At 46.6% G+C, this 14,472-nt stretch overlaps 1 protein-coding gene and 1 pseudogene across 1 annotated transcript in view; one reads left to right on the top strand and one right to left on the bottom strand.

Moving 5' to 3' along the window:
- SPOCK1 (SPARC (osteonectin), cwcv and kazal like domains proteoglycan 1) overlaps positions 1–14,472 on the top strand; it is a 508,761-nt gene that overhangs the window by 277,710 nt on the left and 216,579 nt on the right. The gene's annotated exons all lie outside the window — the stretch shown is intronic.
- LOC118916898 (TIMELESS-interacting protein-like) overlaps positions 1–14,472 on the bottom strand; it is a 40,524-nt pseudogene that overhangs the window by 1,780 nt on the left and 24,272 nt on the right.

Below are 14,472 nucleotides of genomic sequence, written 5' to 3'. Positions count from 1 at the left end.
CTGGAAAACAGTGGCAACACCAAATGCTGGTGAGGCTATGGAGAAACAAAATCACTCGTGATTCCTGGTGGGAATGTAAAGTGGTTCAGTCACTCTGGAATGCAGGTCCTGTAGAGCCCGGCAATTGCTCCTGGGCGTTTATTACAGGAAAATGAAAACTTACAGTCATATAAAAATCGGCACACAGATTTTTTTAAACATGAGATTGTTTTATATGAATGATCGTGACTGAGTGCGGAGGCTCTAACTAAAGTAAAATAAATTTTATAGCCATTGACTTGACTTTACAAGCATAAGAAAATAGCCAGCCACATACAGAAAGGTATACCTGTTTCCAAATGGCCAGGTGAGTTTTGCCAAATAGTTTTTGTAGTCTTTTTTTTTTTTTTCTTCCAGCTTCATCAAGATATGCTTGACATCTAACATTGGGTTATATATAAATTATATATATATATATATATATATATATAATATAAACTGACATATAAATTGGGTAGTTTGTAGCCGCTCTTTTGTAATTGCTAATCACTGGAATCAGGCCAGAGGTCCTTGATTGGTGAATCTGGTTAAACTGGTACATCCATACCACAGGATAGTACTTTCCAATAAAGTAGGAAGGCACTATGATACATGATGAATCTCCAGGGAATTTTGCTGAGTGGGAGAAACCAGTCCCAAAAGGTCACGTACTGCAGGTCCCATTCATGTGACCTTTTTGAAATGCCGGAGTTTCAGAAATGAAGGGTAGAGTGGTTGCTGCCAGTGGTTAGAGACGGTCGGGGGCCCAGAGGTGGCAGGAAGGCGGAGGGAGTGGTTATAAAAGGATAAACCAGGGATCCTTGTGGTGATGGCTTTATATTTTTGACTGTGTATTTGGTAGAGACACAAACCCACGCATGATGAAATTATATCGAGCTAAACACACACACAGCGCAAGTAAAACTGGCGAAAGCTGAACAAGATTGATAAATTGCATCAGTGTGAAGATCCAGTTGTGATATCGCACTACAGTTTTGCCCGATGTTACCAGTAGGTGAGCCTTGATAAAGGTATATGCATCTTTCTGGAATATATAAGAATCACAGCTGCTTATAAATTTACAAGGATTTCAATTAAAATTTCAATGAGAAAAGCTACATGATGTGGTGAAATCACTATGGGCATTTATTATAAATGCCAAAAAATGTATTTATTGATTTCAAAATTAATATATTTTGAAAGTATTAAAAAGGATCAAACAAATCCTGTGAAATTTTCAGAGAAGCACATAGAAAAGGAACAATGAGCCATCTAAAAGTCCTGTGCCAAAGTTGGTAGATAAGTGGAAATCAGTATCCATCAATTTTGTTCTGATATAATGATTAGATTTTTTTTTTGAAGAATGCTTTAAAAAGTGAAGCAACTTTTATTTTTTTTCTTACAAGAGTACTAACGGTTCCTTTTATTTGGAGTTTCTAAATAAGCCCAAAGAGTAAAATAAACATTACCTGTGTGTTTGCCTTTTCAGCTCAGGCCTTGGTCTTTCCCTGTGTTCTCTCACTGGCTCCTCCCGTTGTTCATTTCACAGTGGGTGGGTCGGGCGACTTTATCTTTCCAAGGAGAACCTGGGGTCCAGGGGTATGAAGGTCTTTCTCTGGGCCTTTCCCCAGGGATGCTAGTGGTTTAAGGCAGGGTTCTTGCACACTGCAGAAGCTAGCTGCTCCTGTGACATAGGAAACATGTTTCCTACATGCCCTCAGCAGCTCTGAGCTGATACTGGCTGGTAGCTCTATGCCAATAGAGGTTTGTGCATAAAGGAAGACGGGAGTGCCTGGGGTCCAGAGTAGAGCGTCCAACCCTGCCTTTGACTAGCCCCTTTCCTCACCAGGGCTTCTTCCTTCCTTCTTAGTGGGGTACGAGGGATGCTTGGGTTGCCTTCCCTTCAGAGGCCAAAGGCCGTCGTCATTGTTTACCACTCCACAGCTGAAGAGGTTGATGTCATCACCCAGGCTAAGACCTAACAGATTCATGTATGGAGAACTGTGAGTGATTGCAGAGGTATATTTAGATTTTTCCTGAATTCCCGCCCGATGCGTGTCTCCTCTGAGCCCTCTGGCTGGGCCTCTGTTGTTTTGTCTGCCCAGAGCACTGGCAATGCACCTTTGTAGGAGGTGTGCCTCTCCTCCTCTGGAATCCCGGGATTCAGGACCGAGTCATCTTCCCATGGCCTGTGTCCCCTCGCTCTGGTGGCACCGGGGGCCTGGGAGCTACTGTAGTTGTGACTCCATGACCCCTGGTGCCGGCCACCCTTGGAGCTGTTTGTTTATGCGAGCGAGTGAGGGGTTTTCTTGGTTTAACCAGCTCATGGCAAGTTTCCTTTGCCTGCATTCCCGTGTCCTGATTCACCCTCCCTGAGACCGATGTCCATCCTTTTCTTTCTCTAGGCTCCCTATCTTATTGTTCTGAGCTATTGAAAGAAAGGCCAAAATAAGTGCGTCGTTCTGTTTCATTCTTTAAGTTTCCTGCTCTGTCCTAGACAAGAGCGGTGATGGTCCCCTGTGTGTGTCTAGTGGGGATCAGGTGCTTCTCCAGGAGCACCTCCAACCTCACGGAGGGGCCCCCATAATCAGAACCAACAGGGCCCAAGTACTGCAGCGCAGGTGGCTCCCGGGGCCTTTATTCGTAGTGTGCGCTCATCTTGTTGCTGAAGAGGTTGTTGGCATCACCCGGGCTGAGACCTAACAGATTCAGGTATCGAGAGCTGTGAGTGATTGCAGAGGTATATTTAGATTGTTCCTAAATTCTGACATTGCTCCAAGGTAAATCCATTATCTGGGCAAGAGCTGCCATGTAGTAATTAAACTGAAAATAATCATATTTGTATATGCATTCTGCCCCTTGGCAAAACATATTTAAAATGTACATAGAGGGGATTTTAAAAATCTTTGCACTTTTGTACTGTATTTCCATTCGAGTAACAGAGGTGGTTATCTGAAGATGATTAGTGTTTCCATCATGTATCAGCTGGGGTCTGGCAAAAAGATGCTTCTGCGGCATTTGTGGTCAGAGGTCTCACTTGCGTGGCTTGGCAGCCTTCTCTGTGGAGGGTGGGCTGCAGCCTCCTCGGCCCAGATGTTGGCCAGAGCCCCCTGTGCGCTTGGCCCAGCAAGGTGCCGTCTGAAAGTCCCCACGCTGGTTGGAGTCACTCAGCGTTTCTCAGGTCACCTGGAAGCCCTGCCTTCCTCTCTGCCAGTCCTTGGAGAAGGAAGAACAGGAAGACGAACCCAGGCTTGTTTTGCTAATCATTGCCCTTTGATCTCATCCATTTTGATAAGGAGATGGAATTTACACTCTTCTGTGTTGGTTATGGATGGAGAACCATCCGGAAGGCAGAGTCGTATGGTTCCTGTTCATAGGTGTATCTGCCTCACAACAGCTCCCGTTCCCCACAGAAGCCCCCCAGGGAGTGGGACAACAAAGGTCCAGAGCGTGGGGAGGTCTGAGAGGCTTGCTCTCGCGGCACGAACCTGCTTTGGTGGCTTGCATTCTCGGATAGGGCTAGTCTTGGTGGTCGCTTCGCTCCCAGGAGCCCCGTGCTGTCTTCCCTCATCTCTGTTTGTAAGACGCGGGTCTGCTGTGTGGCCATGGGCCTTTCTTCTTGGAGTGTCGCTGTGTGTGGGTCGTGGTGTGCGTTGCCTCATTCTGCAGATGCTGCCGGGCTGATTGGGTTGTTCTTTAAACCACAATGGCAGGCTCTTGGGCTCCTTGACAGATCTCAGTGTCTGGCACCAAGTTGGGCCATAGATGCCAAATTGCCAAAGATTCTTATTTGTGTCTTGATTATATCAGAGCCAGAGGATCATCAGCATTTCAAGATCTATGAAAGCACTTCAAGATCTGGCTTAAATCAGTACAACAGATTCAATTTGCTATCCTCAGAAAGTTCTTCATGAGACAAGGCCAACTGATGGGACTGAAGCTTTAGAAAACAGTCATGGCTTTCTAATTTATTTTTTTATTGGTGTGCAGCAAAATCTATTTTCCTGTTAAATTAAATCTCACCTATAACCTAGTACATACAACTGATTAGAGCAGAATTTCTAAGGTTAGCCTAGCCCTTGCCTTCTCTGATGAATTTGGAGGTACTTCCTTGGAAGTCCAGGTTTGCAGGGTCCCTCTTCTGAGGGCTGCTGGCTTTAAGAGTCCTTCTGCAATGCCTTAAAAGCTGAGGTCTGAGCAGCTCCCATAGCACAGAATGGTCCTGGAGCAGGTTTCCTGATTCTCTGTATGCTCTAAACTTTATTTCTTGCAGCTGCTTTGGAGCTCCTGCTGTGTCCCCTGCTTGCAAATCTTGTTAGAAATCCTCAGTCAAAATGCCTCTTTTTGCAGATGGATAAGAGGAAGCAGGTTGTTGCTTAGGGTTAGCTGTTCATTCGTTCATTGGTTCCCTCATGAAGAATTGCTGGGCACCTATTACAAAGCTTTACTATGTTCTGGAGATGCCCTGGTCCATGAGCGTCTCTTGGCCTCACAAAGCTTACAATCTGGATACAAATAATTATCAGAAACATGAATGCAATGACGGGGAGGTACGGGGCACTGTATTAGCTTGGGCTGCTGTAACAAAATACCACAGACTAGGGGCTTAAATTTTTCAGAGTTCCAGAGGTTGAAAGTCTGAGATGAGGGTATTGGCAGATTTGAACCCTGGCGCGAGCTGTCTTACTGGCCTCCAGGGGACGTCTTCCTGCTGTGTCCTCATGTGGCAGAGACGGAGCTCTAGGGTCCTTCCTTTTCTTATGAGGGCGCTAATCCCATCATGGGGCCTCTACCCTTATGGCCTCGTCCAGCCCTCCCGTCCTCCATAAGGCCCCACCTCCAAATGCCATCATACTGGGGCCTAAGGCTTCAACATACGGCTTTGATGGGGCATCCCTAGCAGGCACTATCGGGTCACACAGTAGTGATCCTCAAACTGATACGAGAAGGATGAATTAAACACACAGTGCAGGCAGGAGAGGCCAGTCTTCCAGGCGGAGAGAACAGCCCGTGCAGAGGCTCAGAGGTGGGAGAGTCCTGAGTCCTTGGTGGCAGGTGCCAAGAGTGGAGGACCTGGGAAGCCGTGAGCATAGGTGAGCCTGGCCACACAGGGCTCTCCGCATGTGGGGGGGTTTGGGAATAGCGCTGAGAGGGGAGCCCTTTGAAAGGGAGGAGCAGCAGGTGATCCTCAGTGTCGCCTCCATAGCATTAGTGTCGCCACCTGTGCATGTGGCACATTACGGACCAGCATCTCTTACCGAGCCACACGTGTGAGTGCCTTTGCAGAACGATACTTAAGCCTCAAGGCAAGAAGATCAAGCCACCACATGGGTGCTAAACAGATTAATTTGGTCAAGAGTTTAATTCTGGCAGCAGCTGAATGACATTGTAAAGAATGCAGTGGTATTTCTGCTGGAAATGTCTGCCACCATTTTCTTCTTGACATGAGGAAAATAAAAGCTTCCCAATTCCAGAAAGAATTAACATGAAATACGCCCATCACTCGCCCTGGAAAGAGCATTCCGCTGTGCATTGCTTTTCCACGGAGGAGGCGATAACTGAGCAGAATGGTATGCAGCCTGCTGGTAGTCTTGTTTCCAGAAACCCACCTCTCTGTAGGGCCCCTCTGTGGTCTGGATGTCCCCTCTCGGCTGTGGCCTTGGGTCAGCCCTGCAGTCGGCATTGGGAGCCCAGCACAGCTGCCTCTGCAGTGGGTGGACACCTGCCTGTAGCCATTCTTGCTGTGCACCTGGGGGCTGGCTCCTGGTTTTGCCCAGGGCTGGACTCCCTCTGGTTCTGAGCTTCTCAAAGGTGGCTTTTTGTTTTCACATATTCTTTTCTCAGTTCTTGAGCTTGTCTCTTTTTCTCCTCCCTCTAGCACAGTGGTTCTCAAAATGGGGTCCTTGGGCCAGTGCATCAGATGTGCAGATTCTTGAGTCCCGCCTAGGCATACCTAATAAGCATCTCTGAGGATGGGGCCCAGAAACCCGTGTCTTAACAAGCCTTCCAGGTGACTCTGATGCACCCTCAAGCTGGGCACCCCTGCTTCAGCAAATGCGTATGCTGGGTGCACCATGCCTTAGCATACGAGCATGTGGAAGATATGTTTGAGGGTGGGTGCCTGTGTCTGAGCCATTTAGGATAGTTTCTGTGCAGGACAGTAACTAGAGGGACCCCCTGGGGAGGGCCAAATGAAGCCTGCGGGTTCTTTCTTATCTGTTAGCCCCTAATAGTGATGATGATGATGCCAGCTAACAGCTACTGGGCATGAGCTGTGTGCCGTCCCTCTGCAATCATTGTGCGTGTGATCTCCGTACAGTTTCCTCTAGGAGATGGTGACTGTGGGTCCCCATTTTACAGTGAGTACAAGTGAGGCTGATAGCCAGGAACTCGCTCAGATCACCCACCTGTAAAGGGGTGGAGGCGGAGCCTCAGCACAGGTCTCACCTGCACTTGTCTCGGCAGCCAGTGCTCCTGATGGCTTCTGTCTGCCCCTCCTTCATGCCCTGCACTTTTGGGGCCACTGCTTTCAGCAGTGCCCGATAATCCTGTGTGTGGCTTTTAGCTGGCTTGGTTGATTCAATATACGCCCTGGGAAGGGTTTGAGCATAAAAGGCTTTTGTGCTCTTGGGGGAGAATAGCAGTTAATCTCTTCTCCAAGAGTAACTTTAGAAGCACAGACACAAAGCAAATGAACTATCTGGCACTTGAAATGTACCGCGTGTGAACAAGCGCCTATTAAATTGGCTGGTCTGTGCTCCCAGTGCCCTGCGAGCAAAGCCATGAAGGACTGGGTGGGCTGGTTGCCCGCACAACTCTCCGTGGACTTGCCTCTTGTGAATAAACAGGCAGCAGTAACCATTTTATTTTCTTTGAAGGGGGAAAAACCCTGGGCTTAGATTTACAAGCCTTCATGAAGGCCTGTGTGTGTGAGGTTACTGTTTTACTCAGCTTAGCAGAGACCATTTCTGAACCTCAGCTTGCTGTTTTCAGGGTGACTGGTGATGCCTCTTCATGTTTCTCGCTGGTTCTGAAATCTGGAGGTAGGGGAGTGCTTTGGGACTCAGGTTTAAACTGGCCTTTGGATTTTATACCAGATTCCTTTCCTGCCTAACATCCTTGAAGGATTTCTATTTGACTGTTTCCTCTGGATGGACCACAATTTTGCAACCTGCCCCTGGAAAGCACGTCACTTAGGCCAAGAAAGAATCTGGCTAAATGCACAGTAAGTCACATGTACCCCTATATTCAGCCTAGGTGGTAAGCAGTCCTCTGTTCACCATTTTCCAGACTGGTATTGGAGACACCCAGCCGTGGACTGCATCCGCCTGTGAGCTGTCTTATCCAATTAGCTTGTAGACAAGTTCCAATAATATATTAAGCCGAGAGCTTTTCTTGTTAATTTCCCCATAGAAAAGATGTGGTGTAAAGCTACAGGGAGGCTGAACTTAGCCTGCAAACATTGCTGAGCTCTGCTGTTCTTTGAAATCATCAGCTGCTTCCTTGGAGAATAACTTTGTTCAGCGTATGTAAAAACGTTGGAGAGTCATCGGAAGTTGGAAACTTGTGGTATTATTACTGGTTAGAGGAAGACTACTTCTGGAGTAAATTTCATGAAGTGAGTCTTGAAATTTATTTTATTATCCAACGGGTCAGTGCCCTCAGGTGGGCCTGACTCTTTCAGATTCACCTTTGGTGTGATTCAGTATGTGATGAACTGGTGCCCGTGGCTGTCCCTGCAGGCACTAGATTCGTGCCATTGCTCAGATGTTCCCTGGCAGGCAAGACATTCTGAGCTCTGCCTGGGCCTGCCAGCTAACAGTTCATGTGTTTGGCAAGATCGTCACCTCTTTGTGTACAACCTTGCGTGTTAGACTGATTCTTTGAACTCCCAGTACATTTATTTTTCTCATTATTTCATAAACACATGTGATAAAACGAGAGTAATGGTGTCGGAGCTAAGGTCTCATAAATGTGGAGGTATCATTGGAAATCATTAAGCACACCCCCGATGGCAGATCATTAGTCTCAAATGGATGGACACGAGTTGAGACAGTCACCTGGGTCTTCAGTTGTGAGGAAAAAGAAACGTACAGGGTACGTATGAACTGCTGAAACTAGGTCATCAAAGATGGTGTTTAAAAAATGGCATCATTAGGAACTTCATGCTGTTTTTCAATATTCAGGAACAAACCCTCCCCTCCCTGCCCTTTTATCAATCTGTTGTTTGACCATCAAACTTTCACCTTTTTCTTTTCATACTGTAGCACATTATGCTCTCTATATAACGGGGCTGTTCTGGGTTGTCAGGGCTACCCTTTTAATGCGTCGTAAGAATTTTATTTCTCTCACATTGAAGTCACAGATCTTGTTAACAGCCATGATTGGGAGAAGATTGAGAAATTATTCAGTGGAAATGGAGATTTCCTCCTGTTTGCACCCTCTGTCTCTTCCTGACCAGTCCTTATTCCTTTGCCTGCTCCACGAGGGTAAGAATTTTTGTCTATTCCCTTCACTAGACCAGTGTTTTTCAACTTCTATTTTCCATTAGCACTCTCCTAAGGAGACTTTTTAGACATTGTTCTTCCGAATTGCCCCCCTGTGTGAAATTTTAATACCGCAACTCTAATACCACATTCATCCGCCTAGGTATATGTATGTCTGTGCTTTATACACACAAAAAGTAAAACTTTTCTTTAATTCCTCAAAAACCAGTTTTAACCCTTGAACAGCAGTGTGGTGCTTTTTGAGACCTAGTGCCAGCCAGAGGAGCTGGAGCATAGCAGGTGCTCGACGACAGTTTTCAAGAATCTGTTTCTAAGGTTCATAGTTGTTGTTTCTTCTTTGCAGTAGAGGCCAGACAAACGTTGGCTAACCACTTGACAGGTTTGCAAAGAGAGTCCTTCCCACAGGCGCACCAAGGCCTCCTCCTTCCTTGACGAGTCTGTGAGCACCCAGAGGAGGGAAGGCTTTAGAGGCAGGGTCTGACTTCAGCCTATAGCCAGTTCCCCTTGGAGATCAGTGCATAAACAGAAAGCCTGTGCGCAAGTGTGCTAAATGCTCTCGCTGCTATTGGCATTAGCCTCTGTTCCCACTTAGGCTGTGGCCAGACTTAAGCTCAGACTGGCCTGTTCGGAGACAAGAGTCCCCTGAAAGCACGAAAGTATTTTGCTGGGCCCTGATGATAGCCTTACCCAAACAGTTGATTTCCCCATGCACACTGGAGCAGTGCTGGGAACCAAACGGGCACTTGAATGAATCTCCTCAATTTGGCCTGGATTTATTTACCCAGGCACCTGGCGTGTTTTCAGATCACTTGATAATCTGCAGCCTCTCTGTCGTCCTTCCGGTAGCCTATGCATATGGCATGATAAAAGCCAGCAGTTAAATAGAACGCATTAAATAGAACGAGAAAACTTGAGGCTTCACGCTGCCCTGTGTGATGGGAATAGTAACAGAGGCCAAGACAAAGGATACAAGTTGGGGTGTATCCTTTAAAATGCCAGAGACCGGGAAGAGCCTCGCAGACTGGAGTCTGACCAAGACTCTCCTATCCAGCCTGGGCAAGCCCGGCCCCTGAAGCCTCGTGTACGGTGGAGCCTGCATTTCTTGAGATGCTTTAGTTCCTTGCGATTACTGGTTGTGTGCTTCCCCAGAAAAAAAGAATTCATTCATCATTTTAAGTAACCTCGTTTCTCCATAGAAATAATTCAGATGCTGATTTCCTTGGGAGGGAAAACTGACATTCACGCTTACCTTTATGTCAACAATTATGGGAAAATATGAATATTCATGTCAAGAAAATGAATTTAATTACAGCCTAAGCAAATATAATGAATGGTTCTGTTAGTCTGACCCTCATGGCTGTACTAATAAAATTAAGTTCCTAAAATTGGGATCTATTTTCATCTGAGTTGTTAACTGAAAGTGAAAAGGCTTTGAATTTTTTATTTGCTTTGTTGGGGCAGCTTCCTTGAAATGAGACCTGAATGGATTGTATAATGCTGCCTTGGAATAATTATCATTTTAGCAGAGTTAAGGGTTGCTGTTCCATTGTCTGGAGTTTTGAGTTTTGTCTCAGCCAGATGTACCTCCGAGTTTCTGATATTGGCCTGGACTTTTATAACATAAAGCCATGTACACTTCTTAGTAACTACACCTGGTTGGTCATTTTTCCTCAGGGTAAACAGAAATTAAAAGGATGTGGTTTTGGAAGGTGTTGAAATTAAACACTTAAAACCGAAATTTATAAGGCAACAGGCTATTGTGAGGAAACTTATGGTGAATCCTCTTTATAATTAGATGCCCCTCCCTATATGTGTTTCTGCAGAGAAATCTGGGATTTATATCCCAATTTTTCTTAAAGTGAGGCATACCTATCTAAGCAGATAGGTTTCTGCTGGCCGTGTTCTATGGCTATTGTTTTACTCTAGTGGGGTATTAATTTTAATGAGTTATTTTAAAAGACAATAATTGCAAAAATGTTTGAAAACATAGATCTGAAATCAAACATCTTCATAATAAAGTTGGGAGACTTTTTCACCGGAATTTCATTCGGATTTTTACCATTTCACACTGTGGAACTGTCTTAGGTGGCTAGGATTCAGTGTGGAGACCAGCAGTGTTCACCTTTGCACATACTCACTTCCTTGCTTACACATCGACTTGGTGACCATTTGCTAAGTGCCCACTGTGTGGGGGTCCTTGTGCAAGATGCTGGGGAGACAGCAGTGCATCTGACTCAGTCCTGGCTGTCAGTGTCCCCACAGTCTAGAGTGGAGACTGTCACTAGCCCAACAAGTCCACTGAGAGACAGTGGATTTCCAGTGGCTAGGAGACTAGATTTATGTGTCAAACCCTGTGTGACCTTGGTCAAATGACATATCCTTTGTGGCTTATTTGTTATCTGTAAAGTGAGGTTAAAAATAACACCAATCTCATAGGTTTCCTTGATCTTAACCCATCAAACTACAGTGCCTGCTGCCTGCTGATGTGCCCAGAACATGACGACCCACCCATCTGACAGATACTCAGACAGGTGTGAGAGTGACTCACGCTGCATCAGAGATACATCACCAGGCAGGGCAACTCAGATGAGAGGGTCACTCATGTGCCCATAGAAAAAAGATGGAAAGGGCATTTCCTTTTGTGCAGAGCCTATCAAAATGGTACTTCTGGGGAATGAGGAACTGTCAGTATGGAATGTGTAGGATGTAATTTTTGAAGTCACTTGATGTTGTTCTGCACTGCTCTGTCTTTGTACCCCTCTTCCCCCTCTCCCTGCTGCATTAACTCTCACCACGCTGCCCAGAAACACCAACCTCCAGGGTCAGGAGAAGCAGGTGACCCCTCGAGGGCAGAACCTGGTGTCTAGGGACTGGGCTGTCCTTTCAGAGTCTGTGGCCCAGGCAGTCAGGCAGCTGGGGATATTGCACCAGCCTGACTCTTAAGCAAGAACATCTCGAAGCCTGTGGCTCTTAAAAAGCCTCTGTGTTTGGGGCCTCTCTTCAAGACTTGCTCACTTTTAGGAGGCAAAGCAACTCTACAAGTCATGCCTGGAACCCTATAAAATCAACATCTCTTTCCAGGAAAAAGCCACATAAGCTTGTCTTCATAAACCAGACTGGGAGCTCATCCAGGGCTGAGGACTTAGCTTCCTAAACGCTTAGCAAAGGGCCCTGGACTTGACAGGCATTTGTTGAATGAATGAATAAATGAGTGCTTTAATCATGATGAAGTATAAGATGTTTAGTAAAGGCACTGTGTCACTTATTTTTCTCCACATCTGTGTGTGTTTCTGGTAATAAGGTATATTTTCTCATGGAATTTGACCCAGGATTTTGTTTGGCAGTATTTTGAGCTTCTATTCATTTGGAGAAGAAAAGGCATGATTCTTAGTTGGTGTCATTTTACCTTCATGAATTCAGAAATGTGATTTCTGGAATAATGCATTCCCCTTTTAGAAAGAAACGTATTTGCAGAAATGCCAATTCCTGGCTCATTGGGCCTGTTCTAGCTCTGGAGATGCATGACTCTCCCTGGGGCAGACCCTGTCAAACTGGGGGACACTCACATTTTCCAATCCCTCCTGGCCCAGTCAGCTCTACCTCTCACAAGGAAGAGTTAAAATTTAATGAAAGGACCTTTGAGACTTCCACTGCCAGAATCCTGCTCACTTACCACTCTGCAAATAATTTTGGATGAGTGATTTTTATAGTCTTAGCATCATTATTCCTGTTCACACAAAGAACACAGTGTATTGATGTAAGCAGGCCACTAGACAAATGGATAGGGTGCACTGGACCCATTTTGTAGTATTTTCGGGGTGCCAATTTGGCAGTAGTCATCCATTTGGAGAGATTCCAGGTAAGCTTGCAGGGAAGACGCTTTGTATCAAACAGGTTCCTTCTGGTGTGCCTCCTTAAGATTCTCCCAACCCAGGCACTGCAGAGGTGGGTCTTGGAGAGAACCCTGCATCTCCTGACTGCCCCCTTTCTGCCCCCTGGAGCAGCCCAGGTGCTGTTTTCTTCCTTGTTGATGATCTTCCTTCCTGTCTCCTTGCTGCCTCTGCCCGGACTACTGACAGCTGGCTTTGGGTGCCTGACTTCTGGGGGTGCTGTCTGGGCCCCCCCATCCCCTTCCTGATGTGGTCTGTGATGAGGAGGAGCTCCTTCCAGGCTGAGCTGGGACCACGTGTTCTGCATAGTGCAGGGGTAAGAAGAATCTGCCTGGTTCCCACAGGGCTCGATTTTGGGAGCTTGCTTCTGCTCTGTCCTGGGAATGGGGCACATGGCTCCTCCTTTTGGTATAGCCGAGTCCCATAACTTGTCAATTTTTCCTGCAAAGCTTAAAGAAAATCTCGTCCCTCCAGAAGGAATTAAATGAGTGGTGTTATTGTTCTCTCGTTTAATTCATGAGTTTTCTGGGATTTGCAGGTCAAATATTTGTTAGCCTGAACAAAAGTTGATTTCTCAGCTTTATAAATTATTTCAATCAGAACAAAGCAGAAATGCAGTTTTGTAGCGGGCTGTTAGTTGCATGACTTGTGATATCCAAGAACCTTGTGTTAGGGCTGGGCTCGGGACATTCTCCTCCTGGAACGTGACGGTGCCGTCATCTTAGCTGTATCTCTTCTGTTATCTCTAGTCCATTAGAAAAGGCCCTGTCCTTTGCACAGGGAGATCTCAACATCAGCTTGCTCGAGTGGGAGTCAAGAGACCAGGAGGCTAGTTCCAACAAGCTGCGTTACCTTAAACAAGGTCAAATCCTCTGATGGGGCTCAGTTTTCCCAGGCAAAAATGATGACAGAAACATCAGGCTTCATCTTGAACTCTGACTAGTTAGAAATGGATCTAACTAGTGATCACAAGTGAGTGGGGAAGGATTCTGGGGTTCATTAGCCATGTCTGCCACGGGTAAGGAGAGGTGGTGGCCACCTCGAGGCAGGTATTGTCAAGGCTCCTTCTTCTGATCTCCGACCATGTAGTAACCTCGAAGCAGTGGGACTGTGCAGGGGAGGCAGTGCAGCATAGAGGACAGGAGTGGGTTGAACCGTAAGGCCCAGCTTCTATCCCAGCTCTACCATCTATTAGCTACAATGCCTTGCATAAGTTACTTAACCTCTCTAAGCTAAAATTTCCTCATCAGCAAAAGGAGAATGCTATCATTCCTGCTTCACAAGAATGTTTAAGGGACTGAGTCAGGTGTTTTAAGTACTTTGCATGGCAGGTGACCAGTAAAAAGATGATTGAGTTGTTATTACTCACATCAGCAGTCTGGTTAGTAGTCCCTCCAGTCACAGGGGTCGATGCCAGGCAACTGTTTCTGAGCCTCTGTGGATTTGCCCACACTGTGGATGTGATGACGGCCTTAGAGTAGCACAGAGGTGTCATGGTGCAAGCCTGGAAGGAAGTCCCACCCTTGTGGTCATGGAACATAAGCTAGAAGCCACGTTCCTGGGGGGGAGCACCTGTAGACCTCAGGCCTGGGTGGGATGGGGTCTTGTCCAAGGTCACTGGGTGAGGTGGAGACAAGGTGGCCTGGCTTCAGATTCTAGCATGTCCTTGGTCTCTGTCAGTCTCCCCAGCCCAGGGGTCCCCACAGGGAGAGAAGGAGGTGCTGCTCAGTGTGGTGGGTGCTCACTTGGGGCCCTCAGAACACTGGCTCTGGGGATCGATTCAAAGGGAAGCTGAGGGCTGCTTTGGAGTCCCTGGCAGCATGTTTATTTATTCATTATGTTTGAGAAGAGCCTCCAGTGCCGGAAAGAAATGCTTCAGTCAACTGAGTTTTATTTTCTTTGTCGGTTTATCTTGATTCCCTGTGGCTTCCCGTGGGCTTCCCTATCTTTTCTCTGTTCCCAGTGCCAAGTCTCAACTCTCCACTGCCTTCTGCTGATGAAGCCCCCGGAATCTCACATCTTAACCCTCCCTCCACCCTCCAGACTCCCTCTCCCTG

This window comes from Manis pentadactyla, chromosome 13, assembly GCF_030020395.1.
Source record: "Manis pentadactyla isolate mManPen7 chromosome 13, mManPen7.hap1, whole genome shotgun sequence".
Lineage (NCBI taxonomy): Eukaryota > Metazoa > Chordata > Mammalia > Pholidota > Manidae > Manis > Manis pentadactyla.
The sequence above is the reverse complement of the archived record's forward strand: the minus strand, read 5'-3'. Positions and strand labels throughout refer to the sequence as shown.